Below are 15476 nucleotides of genomic sequence, written 5' to 3'. Positions count from 1 at the left end.
AGAGATGAAACACAGAGAGGCTGGGGATTTTTTGACCTGCTTAAAATATAGCTAAACTCTTGAAGGAGGATAAACTGCAAAAACCTTATGAATGAACATATGAAGGGATGGATGCACCAATAGTACAGAGGAATTATGTACAGTGACTTGACAATAAGAGAGGTAGCTAAGAACAGCAGAAGAGATTTTAGAGGAGGAAACCTCTTGGGCATGAGAGCTACTAGCCATGGAAAAATCCCCTGGGGAGGAGCAGACACTCTGTCCCATGGAACATGAAATCCAGACCTGACAAAATGCTGCTAGGAATACAATAGGGGCTGTACTGTTGCACTGAAAGGCAGCTATAACAGAGAAATCTGTAGGTTATTATTTGCAGATCCTATGATTACTGGAAGAATTGGTAGCTCTCCTCTGCCCCTCAAAAATGGCACCCTGCTGCTCTTTTTTGGAAACAGGGATAAAAGTACCCTTCCTCTGCAGGACAGAGGCTCAGATACATGTACGCAGTAGCTTCGTCTGGATTAATGCCCAACTATATTTTTGTTGTTAGTGGAGGTTTTTTTTTTTTTTTTTTTTTTTTGTTTTGAAGCCTGAAGGCAGGTTAATCCTTCCCCTGTGCCATCTGCCCCAGCTTAACTGGGTACATGTTGGCTGGTACATTGCAAAGGTTTACAGCCTGGGATTGTTTTTCAGACTATTCAGACTATTGAAGCTTTTGATAAGATCTGTCACATCTTCAGAGAAATGCCGGCTTTCCTCAAATAATTTTATAAGCTCTAATTGATCTGAGAACTGAGTTGTTATAAATCAGGGCAGAACTTGTCAAAATGCTTTGAGACTCTGCAGGAGGACAAAAAATATTACATTAAATGGAGCACTTATTTTATTTAAATATAGACAATTAACATTCTTCAATTTTTTATAAAATGTATGTGCAATGTTAAAATTCACTGACCCAGAGGAGAAATTCTATAAAAACATTCAGCATATCCTTTATTCTTTGTAGAGATGCAGATCTATGAAATTAAATACAGACTTTCCCATAGTTGATTGATAAATTTGCAACCCAGTAAATTGGTAAGGTGTGTAAGTTTTTTTAATTCATAGAATTTTAGGTAGTATAACTCTAACTATATATAGGGTGGGAATAAAGCACCACTTGCATCCTGCCAAATCTGCCATTTCAGGGGCAGAAAGTTTCTCTTCTACTCTATTTACACATATCCTCAATTTCACCAGTGGAAAGAGCAACTTCTCTTCACAGATTCACTCTTAGTGGGATTCTTGAGTGACAGAGCTGCTTTAGGAGTTTGATTGAGAAAGCTCCTTTAAGGTAATTTCCACTGAAAATGAGACTTTCATGGAAGTATCATATTGTTAGTGTACAAGTGTTTGACAGGCACTTGTGTGCTGCAAAAATGGGTTATCTCCAGATCCCCACCTTAATTTTACATGCAACCTAGAATGAATTACTTTGCTTAAATAATCACTTTCATTTCTCCATTGCACACAATGAGAACACCCCTGCTCACAGTTTTTTGCAAAATGGTGCTAGTAGGCGGACTAAGCTCTTTCCAGTTTGGGAATGACCAAAGAAAGAAGGATGAAGGGAAATACTTCCTCTGTCATTTGATATAATAGAAAGAATTGCTCATTATCTTAAAAGAATACATTAAAACCAAAAGAAGATGAAACGATTCTTTCATCCTAGTGTAATTGGGAGTTACCCACTCTTTGTCTAGATGAATAGAATTTTAAGCCACATTAAGAAACAAAGGCAAAACTGCAAGGCTTAGGTTACAATCTTTGGATGTACAAAAAAATGTACTTTTCATAGCTGATATGGGAGCATTTCATTATTCAAATTTTCTCCCTTTTATTATCTTGTGAAAATAAGCACTGGGGAGGAAAAAAGTTTTGGAGACTTAGAGGCAAACACAGTACATGGGATGCCAAGAGAATAAAATTAGGAATAATACTGGAAGCTAAAAGTCACAGAATCCAAACCCAGAATGTGCCTGTCAGTAATGTGTGCTTTTACCGTTTTGTTGTCAGGGGTGTGAGAGCCACTAGGGATGAAAGGGGGAACATTTTGAAGGGAAGGAATATAGATCAAGTGAAAGATGCTCAGTGTTGCAGACTGCCAAACAGGTTGCTCCTATTTTGAAGCAAATTTGGTGAGATGGAGTCTCCTTCCAGCTCTAGGCCTGGAGATATGGTTCCAAGTCAGGACTTGGAGGAATCCCTGCCAGAATCTCTGCCCTGGCGGTGAGAGGGGCAGAGGTGCAGGCATGGCCAGGCTGCTATTCTCTATTACACACGTCACTGCTGGCAGTGTGGCTTTGGGCTAAAGCTGGGCATGGTTTCTTCTCCCTCTGAGACTGGGGACAGTGCCAGCTGGACTGGTGCATGTCTTTTCCCATTCCTCCAAAACACAGCTTGGATATGTAGTGCTGAAAAGCAGCACCAGAGTGGGAAGTATCTGCAGGGAAGAGTGGTGGAGGTGAGTTCAAGTGCAGCCAAATCTGACCTGAGCTGAAAGGAGCCAAGCTGAAGGCAATTGAGGAGAGCAGTGAGGAATGGGCAAAAGTGATAATGCCAATGCCAGATGCAGGCATCAAGAGGATCAAGTCCAGCATCCAAAGCAGTGGTGTGTCACAACACTGACCATTTGGCTTTTGGGGATTTGTCCATCTTGTTCTCTATTTTGTCTTGCAGAGCTCACAACCTTGTCTTTGTCTGGTGAAAGCCACATGGACACAACTATGGGGACAACCTGATATCTTGTCTTTGTTCCAGTGGCCACACAGCACTAAGTCGAGGTGGTAAACCCTTTAGTGTGTAAGGCACTTTCTCATTTTGTATACTTATTTTCTAATATTGTTTCTGTTCCTATGCATTTCTTGTTCCACTGCTTTTTCTTTCACTAGATTGTTATCTCAATATATGGTCTCTGCCTTTTCACCTCTCTTATCAGAAGAGGTGGGGGGAAGGTGAGAGACTTATTTGTAGTTTAATTTACAGCTGTTCTTAAACCACCACATGATATACTACCAATTAGTAATCAGAAGATATGTGGCTGTACAGGTTACTTCTAGAATTAGCTGAATCTCCTAGTGTCCTAAATTAAAAGTTCATAAGCATTTCAGATCAAAAGAAGCTGCTTTGACCAGACAATTGCCTGAAATGTGATCCTTGAGAATGAAGACATCCTAGCTATAATTTATTTGATTTTGTGTAATCAGCATATTTAGTGAATAGAAACAAAAGCACACAGAACTGTGAGAGGAATGCAAGCCCCAGCAATGTCAAAAAAGATCCCCACAAAACTAAGCTTCATATAGACGAGTGTCCTCAAATGGGAGGAATACTAAATGTTCAGGAGATTTTTGACCACCACATAGTGTTTAGAGAAAACCAGAAAACAGCTTGTAGGATGTTTGGGAACATGGGCCTTGTGCATATAAGGGCAGCTGAGAGTAGCAGAAGATGGGCAGGAGGAGCACCTTTCCCTCCAGCACATGTGCACAGGAACCACATTGTGATTGATAGGTGTGAGTGGTCAGGCTCAGTCCCAGGAGCCCTGACTGATCTCACTCCATGTCTGCACATTCTGATCCAGAGATCTTGGAAGCAGTAATGTTTTGAAGCTCTGAAGGCTAGGATGGATGTCAGACAGGGGAGACCAAAATGCATCAGGGTTTGGGAAGTCTGTTGTGAAGGTCACTGGCCAGCCTAAGAAGCAGACTTGAGTTGTATCAAAGTATAAATCTAATCAGAAAGACTCAGAGTAGCATCCACCTGGAGGACAAAGGGACAAGTAAGTTATGAGGGGAAAACAGCAAGATGGAAAACCAGTAATTTTAGGAAAAAAATGGGAAAAGGTTAAATATTGAAGAAGTACTCACAAAAGAAGAAAACACCCAGAAATCTCCCCTTTTCTTAATATATAAAAATCCTTATATGGGTATATCCTTACAATTATTTTCTGCTCTTTTTCTTTTCTGTTCAGAACCTACCAATATGGATCAGATTGCAGATCTCCTGAAGCAAAGAGCTTTCTTTTTGTCCTGAGGAGATTTTATAGGTCCTGACTTTCTGAACAGATGTTTGAAGGGATTGTTTCAGGGAGGATCCTTGAAAAATGCCTCTAAGACATGGAAGTAAAACAAAGGCAATATGAAAAATACTTATAAGCCAACAGAAAGTTTCTCAGTGGTGAACAGGTTTTGTTTATATAATCATTACAGCTAAGTTGTGTATTTTGTGCAAAGTCACATCTTCCTTTTCTCTTCAATACTTTCTTTGTTCATTTGTTCTTTCTTTAACTACAAAATAAAGTTGAAATGTGACTACTATAGTTTATATTTAGGATAACTTCATCCTGGGCTGCAGCATTGTCTAGGCTTGATTAGAATCCTATTTCTGCCTCAGAGTCAAAGAATCTCTCGTGCAAATAAAAAGGAAAAATAATAGACAGACTTGGCATTGTGTTTATGTATTTATTAGCAAATGTGTCTAGTCAGACACTTTTTACACTTAAATGACACTTTGTTAATGACTGGGTTGTGTTTTCATTTCTCTCCAGTGAGAGAAAATACTATTAAATTGCTGGGTCAAATTAGACAATTAAGTTTTTCAGAGGGGAGGAGTCATTTGAGGACCAGGTGAAGATTTCTATGAAGGTCAGTCTGGCCTCCTGTATAGCACTAGTTTACATTACTTTGGACTGAGCCATTTTAGAATTCAGTGTCTTTGATGTGATAGTCCAGCTGTCCATCCTGTTGCTCTTCCTTTTGTGATCATAACTGGCTACAGGTTATGTCTGTTCTCAAAGGAAAATATTTTCCTTAAGATAATGAAATATTGTCCCACTCATCTGTGGTAATCAACAGAGCAAGATGCAGTTCAAAAGGCCTGATTTATGTTATTTTCCTCTGTTAGTTGTCTTTGCTAATAGCAAAAGATTTCCCCCTTGCAAACATAATAGTTCACAAAGATAATATCAGCAGAGTTAAAAAAACCCCAGCAATGAAGCTTGTGCAGACAGGTTTTGTGTCCATATGTATATCTTGCATCTAAAAATGTTAAACAAAGACACTGAATAAAAGGAGAAAAGAAACATAAATATAAATTTTGGATTTGAAATATAATAGCAATTTCATAAATATTCATTCATTCCTTTTCAGTGAACATTATAACCCCTCTGAAATGCACATTTCACCTTCCACTGTCCTGTTTCTTTTACCCATATGTTGTAACTGTCATGCTCAATATCTTTGTCTCTTTGTTGTTTTGGTTTTTTTATTATTTTTAGCTGAATGCTAGTAGTCTCTGTATTTATAAATATAGATGAGATGCATAAGTGTACACTGCCAATTGCAGTCAGAGGTTAGTTACAGAACTGATTATTCCAAGCTTAAAAAGATTCTCTCTTATTTACTGCTGATTATTAGTTTGATATATATTATTATTAGAAAAATAGATATAGGAGTGACTTCTTTCTACACTCCTTTCTCATCACGTTTGCTTAGAATAAAATATATTTTTCCTTCTGATAATTCTTCACATAAAATATGGAATCTAAAAGCCAAGCTGCCTCTTCTATTCTTGCCCACCATCATTGTTCTGTGCTTGCTAATTAAGTGACAGTGCTGCTGCTGATGCACAAGAATGGCCTGAGGCCAGATCCTTTTTCTACACTGTGTTTGGCTTTGCAGTGCTAACAGAAGTGAAACATTCCTTTTGCCAGAAAAAGCAGGAGCTACTTCTCAAAAACACACATGAAGCAGAGAGATTTTGAAGGAATGTGACATTTCTACAGAGCTGGGTTTTTGGGTTCTAACTCGACATTAAAGGAAACTGAAGGAGAAACTTTGGAACAACTCTGCCATAAAGGACATATTATAAGGACTCAGCCCCTTTACAATTTCTTTAAATAAAACCAACCAGAACAAACCACATCAAAAAAACCAAACTGAACAAAAAAATAAACTGAATGATCTCACTTGAGAAAGATTTGTTGAAGCTCTCATTCTCCCTGAAGTGTAAGCTGCCACTCTAGGAAACACAAGGAGTTTCCTCTGACATGGTTTGCAGAATTATTTCTTCATATATATGATTCAGCTTCTCCTTTAAGTGTGTGTGGAGGAAATAGGGATAGTGGGCTCAGGCTTGCTTGCAGTTCCCCACCTGCAAGAAATCTCAGGAGAAACCAGCTGGGAGAGATGGGTTTTCAGCTGGTTGTTGATCAAAGTGGACAAGTCTCGATGACTGTCACAACTTGGTGTCTGTCTCTCCTTGTGCAGCTAGAGAAACTTATTCCCTCTGCTGGAGGATGAAGTCATGGAGATCATTATGTTTTCTCAGTCTTCTATATGCTGGTAGCCACTAAATAGTACTCTGTTCTTGCAGCCAGTATTTTCTGTGCAAGCACAATGCTGTTTACAGATATGAAAACTGTCTCAAACATCACCCACTGCTTTTAACATGATTAGTAACCCTAAGTGTGTTAGCACTATTTCTAGTATGAACTTCAGCCTGAACTTCTTTCTTGGCATTTTCCTTTTGTCCTAACTAATAGGATATTATTATAGAGTGACAGAGTGACAGCTTTAGTACTCACCTAATGATGACACTTAGACACCACAATTAACATCCTGCTCCTTTTCACTATGTCTCTTGCTGCAAGGTAACTAACTGCTCCCCTCCTCTCCTGATAAATATTTCTGTTGATCAGATCTAACAACTTTTCACTAATCATTATGAAAAAATCACAGCCAGATTTCTTGTAATTATTTATCAAATTTTTTACCCGAATTGCTGATTCTCATTTCTCTTTTCAGACTTCATAAAAAATTTATTTAATGCTATGGAGTTGTCCTCTGCTTTCTTTTCCTTAAAAACCAAAAAGACTTTTATCTGTGTTTGACAGAGAAGCTTATCCCCATTCTCTAGCACCTGGACATAGTCAGTCTGATGGAAAGCTTCGTGGAAATGTGAGGAACATGCCCCAGTCTCTAGGTTCCTCAGGTATCATTGGGTGCAGTTGAACTGGGACTATGTTGAACACATGGTATAATGAGAAATTATATCTGCTCTTCTTGGCCACCTGGGCACACACTTGCTCATGCTCAGCTGCTGTGGACCAGAACTCCCAAGTCCCTTTTCACTGGTCACTTTCCAGCCTGTGCAGATCCCTCTGCAGAGCCTTCCTGCCCAACAGCAGATCAACATTCCAACACAGCTGGGTGTCATCTGCAAATTGGCTGGGGGTGAACTTCATTCCCTGATCCAGATCACTGATGAAAAAACCAGAATTGGCTGCAATACTGAGCCATGATAAACCCCACAGTGACCACCACCAGCTGAATATAACTATATAATTATTTATAATATAATATTCATTGCTCTCTGGCTTTTTACCCAGCAAAGACCACACCCATTCAAGCCATAAGCAGCCAGTTTTTCCATGAGAATATTGTATGAAACTTCCAAAGGCTTTACTGAAGTGCAGGCAGACAGCATCTACAGCATTTCTGTCATTCTCTAAGTGGGTCACCTGTCACAGAAGGAGATCAGGTTCATCAAGCAAGACCTCCCTTTCCTAAACCCATCTGGCTAGGCCTGATCCCCTGCCTGTATGTTCTGCATACAGACACTCAAGGTTACCTGCTCCACAAATCCCCTGGCATTGAGATCAGGCTGGGAGGCCTGTAATTCTCTGAGTACTCCTTTGTGTGGATAGACATCACACTGGCCACACACCAGCCAAACAGGACCTCCCTGGATGCTAGAACTCTTGATAAATGATGGAAAGTGTCTTGGTGAGCACTTCTACCAACTCCCATACACATTCGAGTCAATCCCATCCAGGCTCAGAGAACTGTGTGTGTGTGGTGTAGCAGCTTGCTGGTCCTTTCCTCTTGGATTATAGGAGCATATTCACTATAGTACTGGCAGCATCTTAGTGCTCTTTTTGACCCTCAACATCTTAGCCAGAACTCCTTGGACACTCAGGCCCAAATTATCCAGGCCTATGGATTTTAAGGTATCTGTCTTCAATAGAGGTCATGTTTGACACTTATCCTTGTTACTTGTGGAAAGTGTGTTGGCCTTGTGATCTAAGTATATAAACTCATTTCCTTGCAAATGCAGAAGAGAAGCATTTATTGGCTGGATTTTCATTTGTTGATTCTTCATCCTCATTAATAACCTTATCATTTTAATCTACTAAAGAGCTAAATTATTGATGTATTTTTGAACTGCAAAGTTGAATATTGTCTCAGCAGTCATCATTGTTATCCACATTACTCTGCAAAGAAACATTTATAATGTTTTTCATGAGTCTCTAAGATTTATTGTATGCTGATGGCAGCTATTATTTTTACTTATTTTGATTATTTTTGCCTTATTGTTATACTGAGATATTTTAGCCTTTAAGGATTTTGATGTTAACTTATATTTTACTGTTTATGTAGCTTCATAACACTCTTTTCCAAACTTGTCTCAGGATCACAGAATAATGGTGAACATGAGAACTAATCCAAATTCATAGGAAGTTCATGGCCCATGTTTTCCCAAGTTTGTCTGCCTAGGTTCCCATCTGTAAAAGGGGAATAATTCTATCTCTCCTCATTGAAAGATTTTGATTAATGAATTTTAAAGAATGGACAAGTTCTTTATTTAGGGCCATATGTACAGAAAAGTGAATATCCCAGCACAGAACTTGAAAAATATCTGAATGTGAAAAGCAGTTTATCTTGTTTGCTTTATCATGAACAAACAGCTACATAGTTTTATGAAATCTTTGTCTCACATGACTTGCTACATGAGTGAAAGTGAGCCCCTTGTTTGGATATATTAGTTTAATTTGTGCTCAAGCTTATACTTCAGTAAATCATATTTGGAGGTCAACGGGATAAACAGTAAGCGATAGCCTGATTCTCCACTCCTGTGAATTTAAATCAGAAAAAACTTCTCTGAAGCACATGTAGTTGAATGAAGTTAAAAACCATGCTTTATAAGAAAATGAAGCTCTCCAGTGTTTGCATTACTAGTTGCAAGTCATTCACTGCTTTCTCTTTACACATGTAATATCCTCCCACATGCTAGTTTGTTCCTTCTTGTGTAGGATTAGAAAGAAAAATGCAGGAAATTATGTTCACAAGATCAAGTAGAGTACATGAAGTGTGATGCCACTAAAGAGGTTTGAATACAAAAAGTTGAGGACTTGCCAGTGAAATGATGAACATTTAGGAGACATTATCAGTCAGCCCTTGGAAAGCCATGCAGACACATCACAGGTCTCTTAGCAGAGGTAACTCCCATGCCATATCACTGTCTAACAGTGTTTTCTCTCTGGTGTTTCGTCTCACACACTCTGTCTTGTCCTATTATTTTTTTCAATTCTTTCAAGACATCTGTAATTGCAGTTAATCCATTGCACAAAATGTGCTAGCTAGGGATGGGATCACTTCCATTTTGGGTATTGTGCTGTTAATCCAAAAATGCTCTCACCCCTCCTATATTTTGATGAAAATAGTGGCTGCTCAACTGTCCACAGCGGCAAATGGGTCTGTGATGCATAAATTCAGAACAATGACTTTTGCCTTTGTTTACAGAAGTGTTGGAAAGGACAATGGGAAGAACAGATTGAAGTGCTATTGTTGAAATGGAGGGAGTGAGAAAGAAGGGAGTTATTATCACTTCTGCTGGATTCAAAGCTCTATCCTCTTTACTGTTCTGCTGCTGGACTGTACTGCGGTTTAGGTCTTACCCTGTAGATGGTAAGACCATTCCTTGGTCTTTGGCACTCTCACGTGATGTTCAGAGCTTGTATGAAGGAAGTTTGTTTTAGGAAAGTGTTCAGTACAGCTTGGTTACTCAGTGGTATTTAAAAAAAACCCCAAAATAAACAGGGAGCTTGTGACTGGAAAAGGCAAGTTCTCTGTGTAATTTGAGACAAATATCTTGTCATTTGAAGGTCTTTCTGCTTTTTAGTTGACCACAGGATGCTGCAAGAAATTTTCTTCAGTGACTAGGAGCACATCCAAGACAAGGCAGGCCTTAGCAGGTGTTTGCCACATGCTGTTGTGATGGCTGGGATTAGTTGGGTAACAGTGAGCAAACATCTGTCTTGCATTATTCATACAGACTTCATTTCAATTCATATCAATGTTCCTATCAGTATGTGACAGTTGATTTGGCTCTTCAAAGTTCAGTACAAAGGATGACGGTAAAGTATCCAGTAAATATGTCTTTCTATGCAGGGGTGCAGCTTCTTCCCACTACTGATGATAGGGTTTACCAGGACATCCGAGCAAGAAGAAAGGGCAACTTTACCAATCAGCACGTGCCAGGGTTCTTTCTTAAGATTTTTTTTTACTTGGCTATACACAAAAATAAAGCTACAAAACTTATCTTACCCCCCAAAAAAGTTTACAACAGTATACTCCAGTGGGAAATTAAAGTATCAGGAAACAATTTTATTTTCAAATGTTTTGCCAGCTGCAGAACAGGGTCCAATAAGTAGAACAGACCTAGCTTGTTTGGTTATTTCCTCTCTTTTGGCCAGATTTCACTTGCTAGTCCTCTCATAGTCCTCTCTTAGGATATTTATTTTCCCCTACATAGTGACTGGCAAACAGCAATCCTGTTGAAAGTTTGTAGGAGACATTTCCTAATGTTTCATTGGCCTTTAGAAAGGAAAAAACTGTTGAGGTTAGAAAAAGTGTCAGGTTGTTATTTATGTAGTGAAGAGCAGTGTGATGTAGAAAAGGTAATTAACCCCGGGGGAGTGTTTCTTCAAGACATAGCTCCATTTTTTTCTTCTCTGGCTCTTTCCATGGCTTATTTCAGTTCTCTTCGGGGAACTTCTCTGGAGCCGGCATTTTTGTTGAGAAAACAAAGTAGATTGGCTGTTGTGCTTGTATTTATTTAATTAAAGGGGTTTCTTTGCTTTGTTTTATTTTGTTCTAGGATGTAAGTCAAGATTTTAAAATAAACTTGTTAGTCTAAGATAAAAGGATGAAATCTAGAAAGCGTGAAAAGTCAGTCAGAAAATAATTTTCTGTTATCAATCAAAATATTTCTGTAATTTTAGAATATTTTGTTGCATTTTGTCATTCTACCCAAGCAAGATCAAAGTCAACAAGATTTTCTTTAACCAATTCGAGGAAGTCTCTGTACCAAGAACCTAACCTGTTGGAAAGAATTTAACTTCCCTAAAGTCTGCTGAAAGAGCAACATGGCAAGTTGCAATCAGCTGAGGTGACTTCTGCGGGGTATGAATGGTAACACCTTGATGAAGATAATGGGGTTGAGAACCAAAGGTGAGGCACAGTTGGATCACTTATTTAATAGCAGAGATGTGGTTAGGAATATGATAATCATCAGCGTTGCTCTAGCAACCATCAACCATTGGAGCTCAAGCAAGGAAAGTGAGTAACAGATAAACTTATTGAGGAGATTAGGGGGTGGGACCCCATGAGACAGCTCTGAAGGGCAAAGGAGATGAGGAAACCTTGCAAGACTTTAAGGACTGAGCCATACAAGCCTTTTGTCTTCTGAAAAAGCATAGGCACACCAGGAGCATAATGCAAAGATGTGAATTGCCAGTCATGCCTAGGAAGGCAGAGTCCTTTCCCTTTGCAACAACAGGCTGGCACTGGCTGCCTGGGCAGCAGCATGTTGGATAAATCCCTAGGGCTTTGGAAGAGACAGGAGCGGGCAGCTGGTGGGCTGGCAGCAGGGAAGGCCAGCTGGACCCTGCGCTCTGTGAGCAAGGACACACAGGAGCTGGAGGGACACTGGAGGGTCATGGGGGGATGAAGGCAGCGTGGGGGGACACATCAGGGGTATGATGAGACGGGGGGGATATGGGGATGAAGGGGACATGGGGACACACATGGCAGAAATGTGAAGGGCTGTGAGGGGACACAGCAGGGTGTGAGGGATATGTAGCAGGGGCATGAGGAAATGAGGAGAGCAGTGGCACTGGGAGCACGTGGGGAGGTAAGGAGAATATGGGGGCACACACAGCAGGTATGTGATGAGGGGAGGTACTGCCATGGCACTGGGGACACAGGAGGGAAATGGAAGCATGAAGGATGTGAGGAGACATGGGGGGTGAGACTGAGGACATGGGAGTGAAGGACACATGGAGGACATATGGTGGGGATCTGAGGGGACTCATGGAATATGGGGGGAAAATGATAAGAATATGGGGGGTTGAGTGGGATACATAAGAAGGATGTATGTCCATCATGTCCCCTTGATCCCTCCATGTCCCCTCAAATCCCTGATGAACATCCCCCCATCAGTATGAAGGACATACTTTTGAGTCAGGTGAAAGATCTCTGGGCCAGGTGCTGTCTTGGCAGACTTCCTTCTGCCCTTGCTTTGCTGAAGCCTACACTTGTTAGCCTGCCAGTCATGCTGAGTTTACAACTTCAATTTGCCATGGAATGGAAGTTAAAGAGATGGAAAACAATTAGGAGTTCCGTTTATTGGCTGACTCTTGGTTCTACTCTGATTTTTTTAATATCAGATCATGATTTAAATTGTTTGTTCATTTAAACAGATGAGCCATCTGTAAATGCTCTCCTGGTTATTGAATCCTGGGGACTGGGAAGTAACTTGTTACTTTGAATAATTTTCATGGAAACTTAGTGGTTTTTTTTAAATTTTTGTATTAAGCACCTATTATCTTACCTGAAAATTAATAAAATTAATTCACAACATGACTTTTGCAAATATTCTCAGCCAAAGGCACATTAGGCCCAGACAGATATTTTTAGTATTTTTTTCAGAACCAGTCTGAGGAAGTTGTAAATGTTGTTCACGGAACAAGTAGTTGTGGTGACAGGTTATGGTTGCAGCCATCTGCTTTACTTTCTGCAAAGAAAGGAACGCAGCAAGAAAAATATGTAACAAAAGACTCAGACTATAGTAGATGACATAAAACTAATTGCATTTTTTTTTTTTTTTTTTTTAAATCAGAGTGTTCGGAAATATCTTATCATTATGAACTGTTGCAGTTCCAACTTGTGGACTGAAATCCCATTCCCTAAGTCAGCTACTGGGTTATAAGGGATAAAAGTTTGGTAACTGCAGAGTCAGGAATAAACATTCATCATAGACTTTCATACCAGATCTGTGTGGACTTAGTTGCTTTGATCTGTTGGGTTTTATTTTTTTAATTTTAGGTGGGGTTTTTTTGCATCTAAATTTTAGTAAGGATTTTACTATTTATTTGGGGATATGACAATGACAATAATGAATGATTTGGGAAGAATGAGCAGTAGCTTTCATGCATAAATATTTTCAAGTACTTGTCAAAATTGTAAACCCTCTTCAAGAAAATATTTGGCCAGAGAAGTTACATAGAGCCTGCAGCACACAGACAATCTGGTGATGGCTAGCTGTAACCAAGAACAGATTGCTAAGACAAACCTGTATTTAGCTCTAGAGATGTTAGAGCTGCTTAGGATTTAAATAGGTCAATAATTATGGATTGCTGTTTTGATTCCATTCACTGCTGAATCCTGGTGATTGGAAAATAATGCACATAAAAAATTAATATACATACCATCAGCATTAGTCAGATCATCTACATGGAACAAATAGTATCTGTAGAAAAGCTGAAATACTTTATTACCCTGTAAATTAGTCAGAAACTCTTTAAAGTGAACTATTTTTTTCTAGATATTTTTAAGGTCTTCAAATTGCCTGAAATTCCCTTTAAAAAATGAGGTGATATTATTTCTCTATTATCTTTTTATTTTGTCATGTTAATCTTGTAATTTCACATGGATTCCTTAAAAACACAATCTTTTCGTTGAAATTTTTATGGATTAACAATATAAAAATTAAGCTCAATCCTTTTTTATTCATGATACTGAATTATTGACTTTAAACCATACTTTATTGTCAACCATATGTATTGCATTTCTTAAAATGCTATTATTTACCACTGGTACTTTTTTGATATATTTTTCAGTTGATAAAATTCAAATTAGGTAATTCAGTAATGGCAACTCACTGTTGTTTCAACTTCTATATTTTTTCTGTTTATATAGTGTATACATATACCTCAAAATTCTGCTTTGTTGTGATACCATGGAAAGGCAAAGCAGCTGAACAAGAAATGGAACATAGCCCTCTGTGTGCCTGGACTGCTGATATACAGAAACAATTGTAACCCTTGCCATTTTTATGTCTTTAGCATTCTTCTTTCCTTCTCTTCTCTAGTCTCAGAATGCAGGTACAGGGATTATTTTCTTGTTAGAGGATGATACTTTTCTCAACAAAACAGGATTTTGGACCGTGGCTGGAGCTCCTTAAGTGCTATGGTAATATAAATTAAAATAGATGTTTGTGATTAGAGAAACTGCATGGTGTTTTTGAGACAAATATGTTTGGATCACATGCAGGAGCTTGTATCTTTGATACAAACAAGAGGTACTTATAAATACATATTAATTCCACTTAAGTCTAGAGTTCTTATAGAGTCATTCCATTCAAATCCATTAATTTACACCAGTCTAAAATATTTTATTTACATATTCCTTCTTTGGTGTACACCAAAGAAGCATATTCTACATCTTTTCTATAAAAAAAACATCAGGAAAAAATCCCCCAAATTTTAAATTGGATCAGCTGCTGTAAATCAGCCTACTTTGGAAAAACTAGCAAACTCTTCCACTGGCATGTGTTGTTTAGAACAATCAGTCTCTGTGATCTCCTTTGTCTGTCATAGGAACATGCCAGCTATCAGTTTGCATTACAGTCTCATGATAAATTAGTTGCAATGAGCCATCTCACTCCAAAAAACATGTGGACAATGATTTTCTGCTGATTAGTGATGACTATTTTTTATGGTTGACTGCACAGGTTATTGATTCTTGGCTTTAATCTCAGAATAGACAGCAGTTTTGCAGAAATTATTTTAATTTTTGACCTTTATCATAACCACCTGATTCTCCCAGACATCCAGATTCTGGAGGGTTGTGATTTTTGGTGCAGAAAGAAAAGGACAATTAATCCTAGATATACATACCTAAGAAAATGTCTCTATTGAATTAAATTGATGCAATTGTTTTAACATCAATTGAAACATTGCTTTTTAATCAGGGGAAAAAAAGTGATATGTGAGTTTTTAATGAATCACATGGGTAAGGCAATCAAAAAAGTTGAATGCAATGGTTGGGTTTTTTTCTTGGTTGATATCTTCCACTGTCATGTCTGTGATTTGCAGCTTCTGTATTAACAATAGTATGTAGTGGATGTTTCAGAAATCCGTAAAACAGGAGTTGCTCTGGACTCTGCATAAGGAGATGACAGAATGGACAACAATCACTCTTCTTCAGCAAACATACACAAGCATCAGTTGGACAACTAGCAACACAGTATCAATTAATTTAACGAACTGACAGTATTCTCAATATCTTTCCTGTTTTAAGCAATAGCCTTGC

General features: G+C 38.6%; 1 long non-coding RNA gene across 8 annotated transcripts in view; it reads right to left on the bottom strand.

Moving 5' to 3' along the window:
- The window catches only part of LOC306814547, a 74927-nt gene that overhangs the window by 18801 nt on the left and 40650 nt on the right, over positions 1-15476 (bottom strand). For 2 of the 8 annotated variants that reach the window (XR_013777195.1, XR_013777197.1), the window contains exons 4-5: positions 13456-13547; positions 3857-4148 (exon numbers count right to left, since the gene is read on the bottom strand). This is a non-coding gene — a long non-coding RNA (uncharacterized lncRNA). Of the gene's footprint in view, positions 1-2497; positions 3802-3856; positions 4149-11907; positions 12898-13455; positions 13548-15476 lie in introns of those variants that run through there. The other 6 variants (XR_013777192.1, XR_013777193.1, XR_013777196.1 and 3 more) reach the window with 4 other exon arrangements.

Source organism: Erithacus rubecula, assembly GCF_903797595.1.
Source record: "Erithacus rubecula genome assembly, chromosome: Z".
In the NCBI taxonomy this organism is placed as follows: domain Eukaryota; kingdom Metazoa; phylum Chordata; class Aves; order Passeriformes; family Muscicapidae; genus Erithacus; species Erithacus rubecula.
The sequence above is the reverse complement of the archived record's forward strand: the minus strand, read 5'-3'. Positions and strand labels throughout refer to the sequence as shown.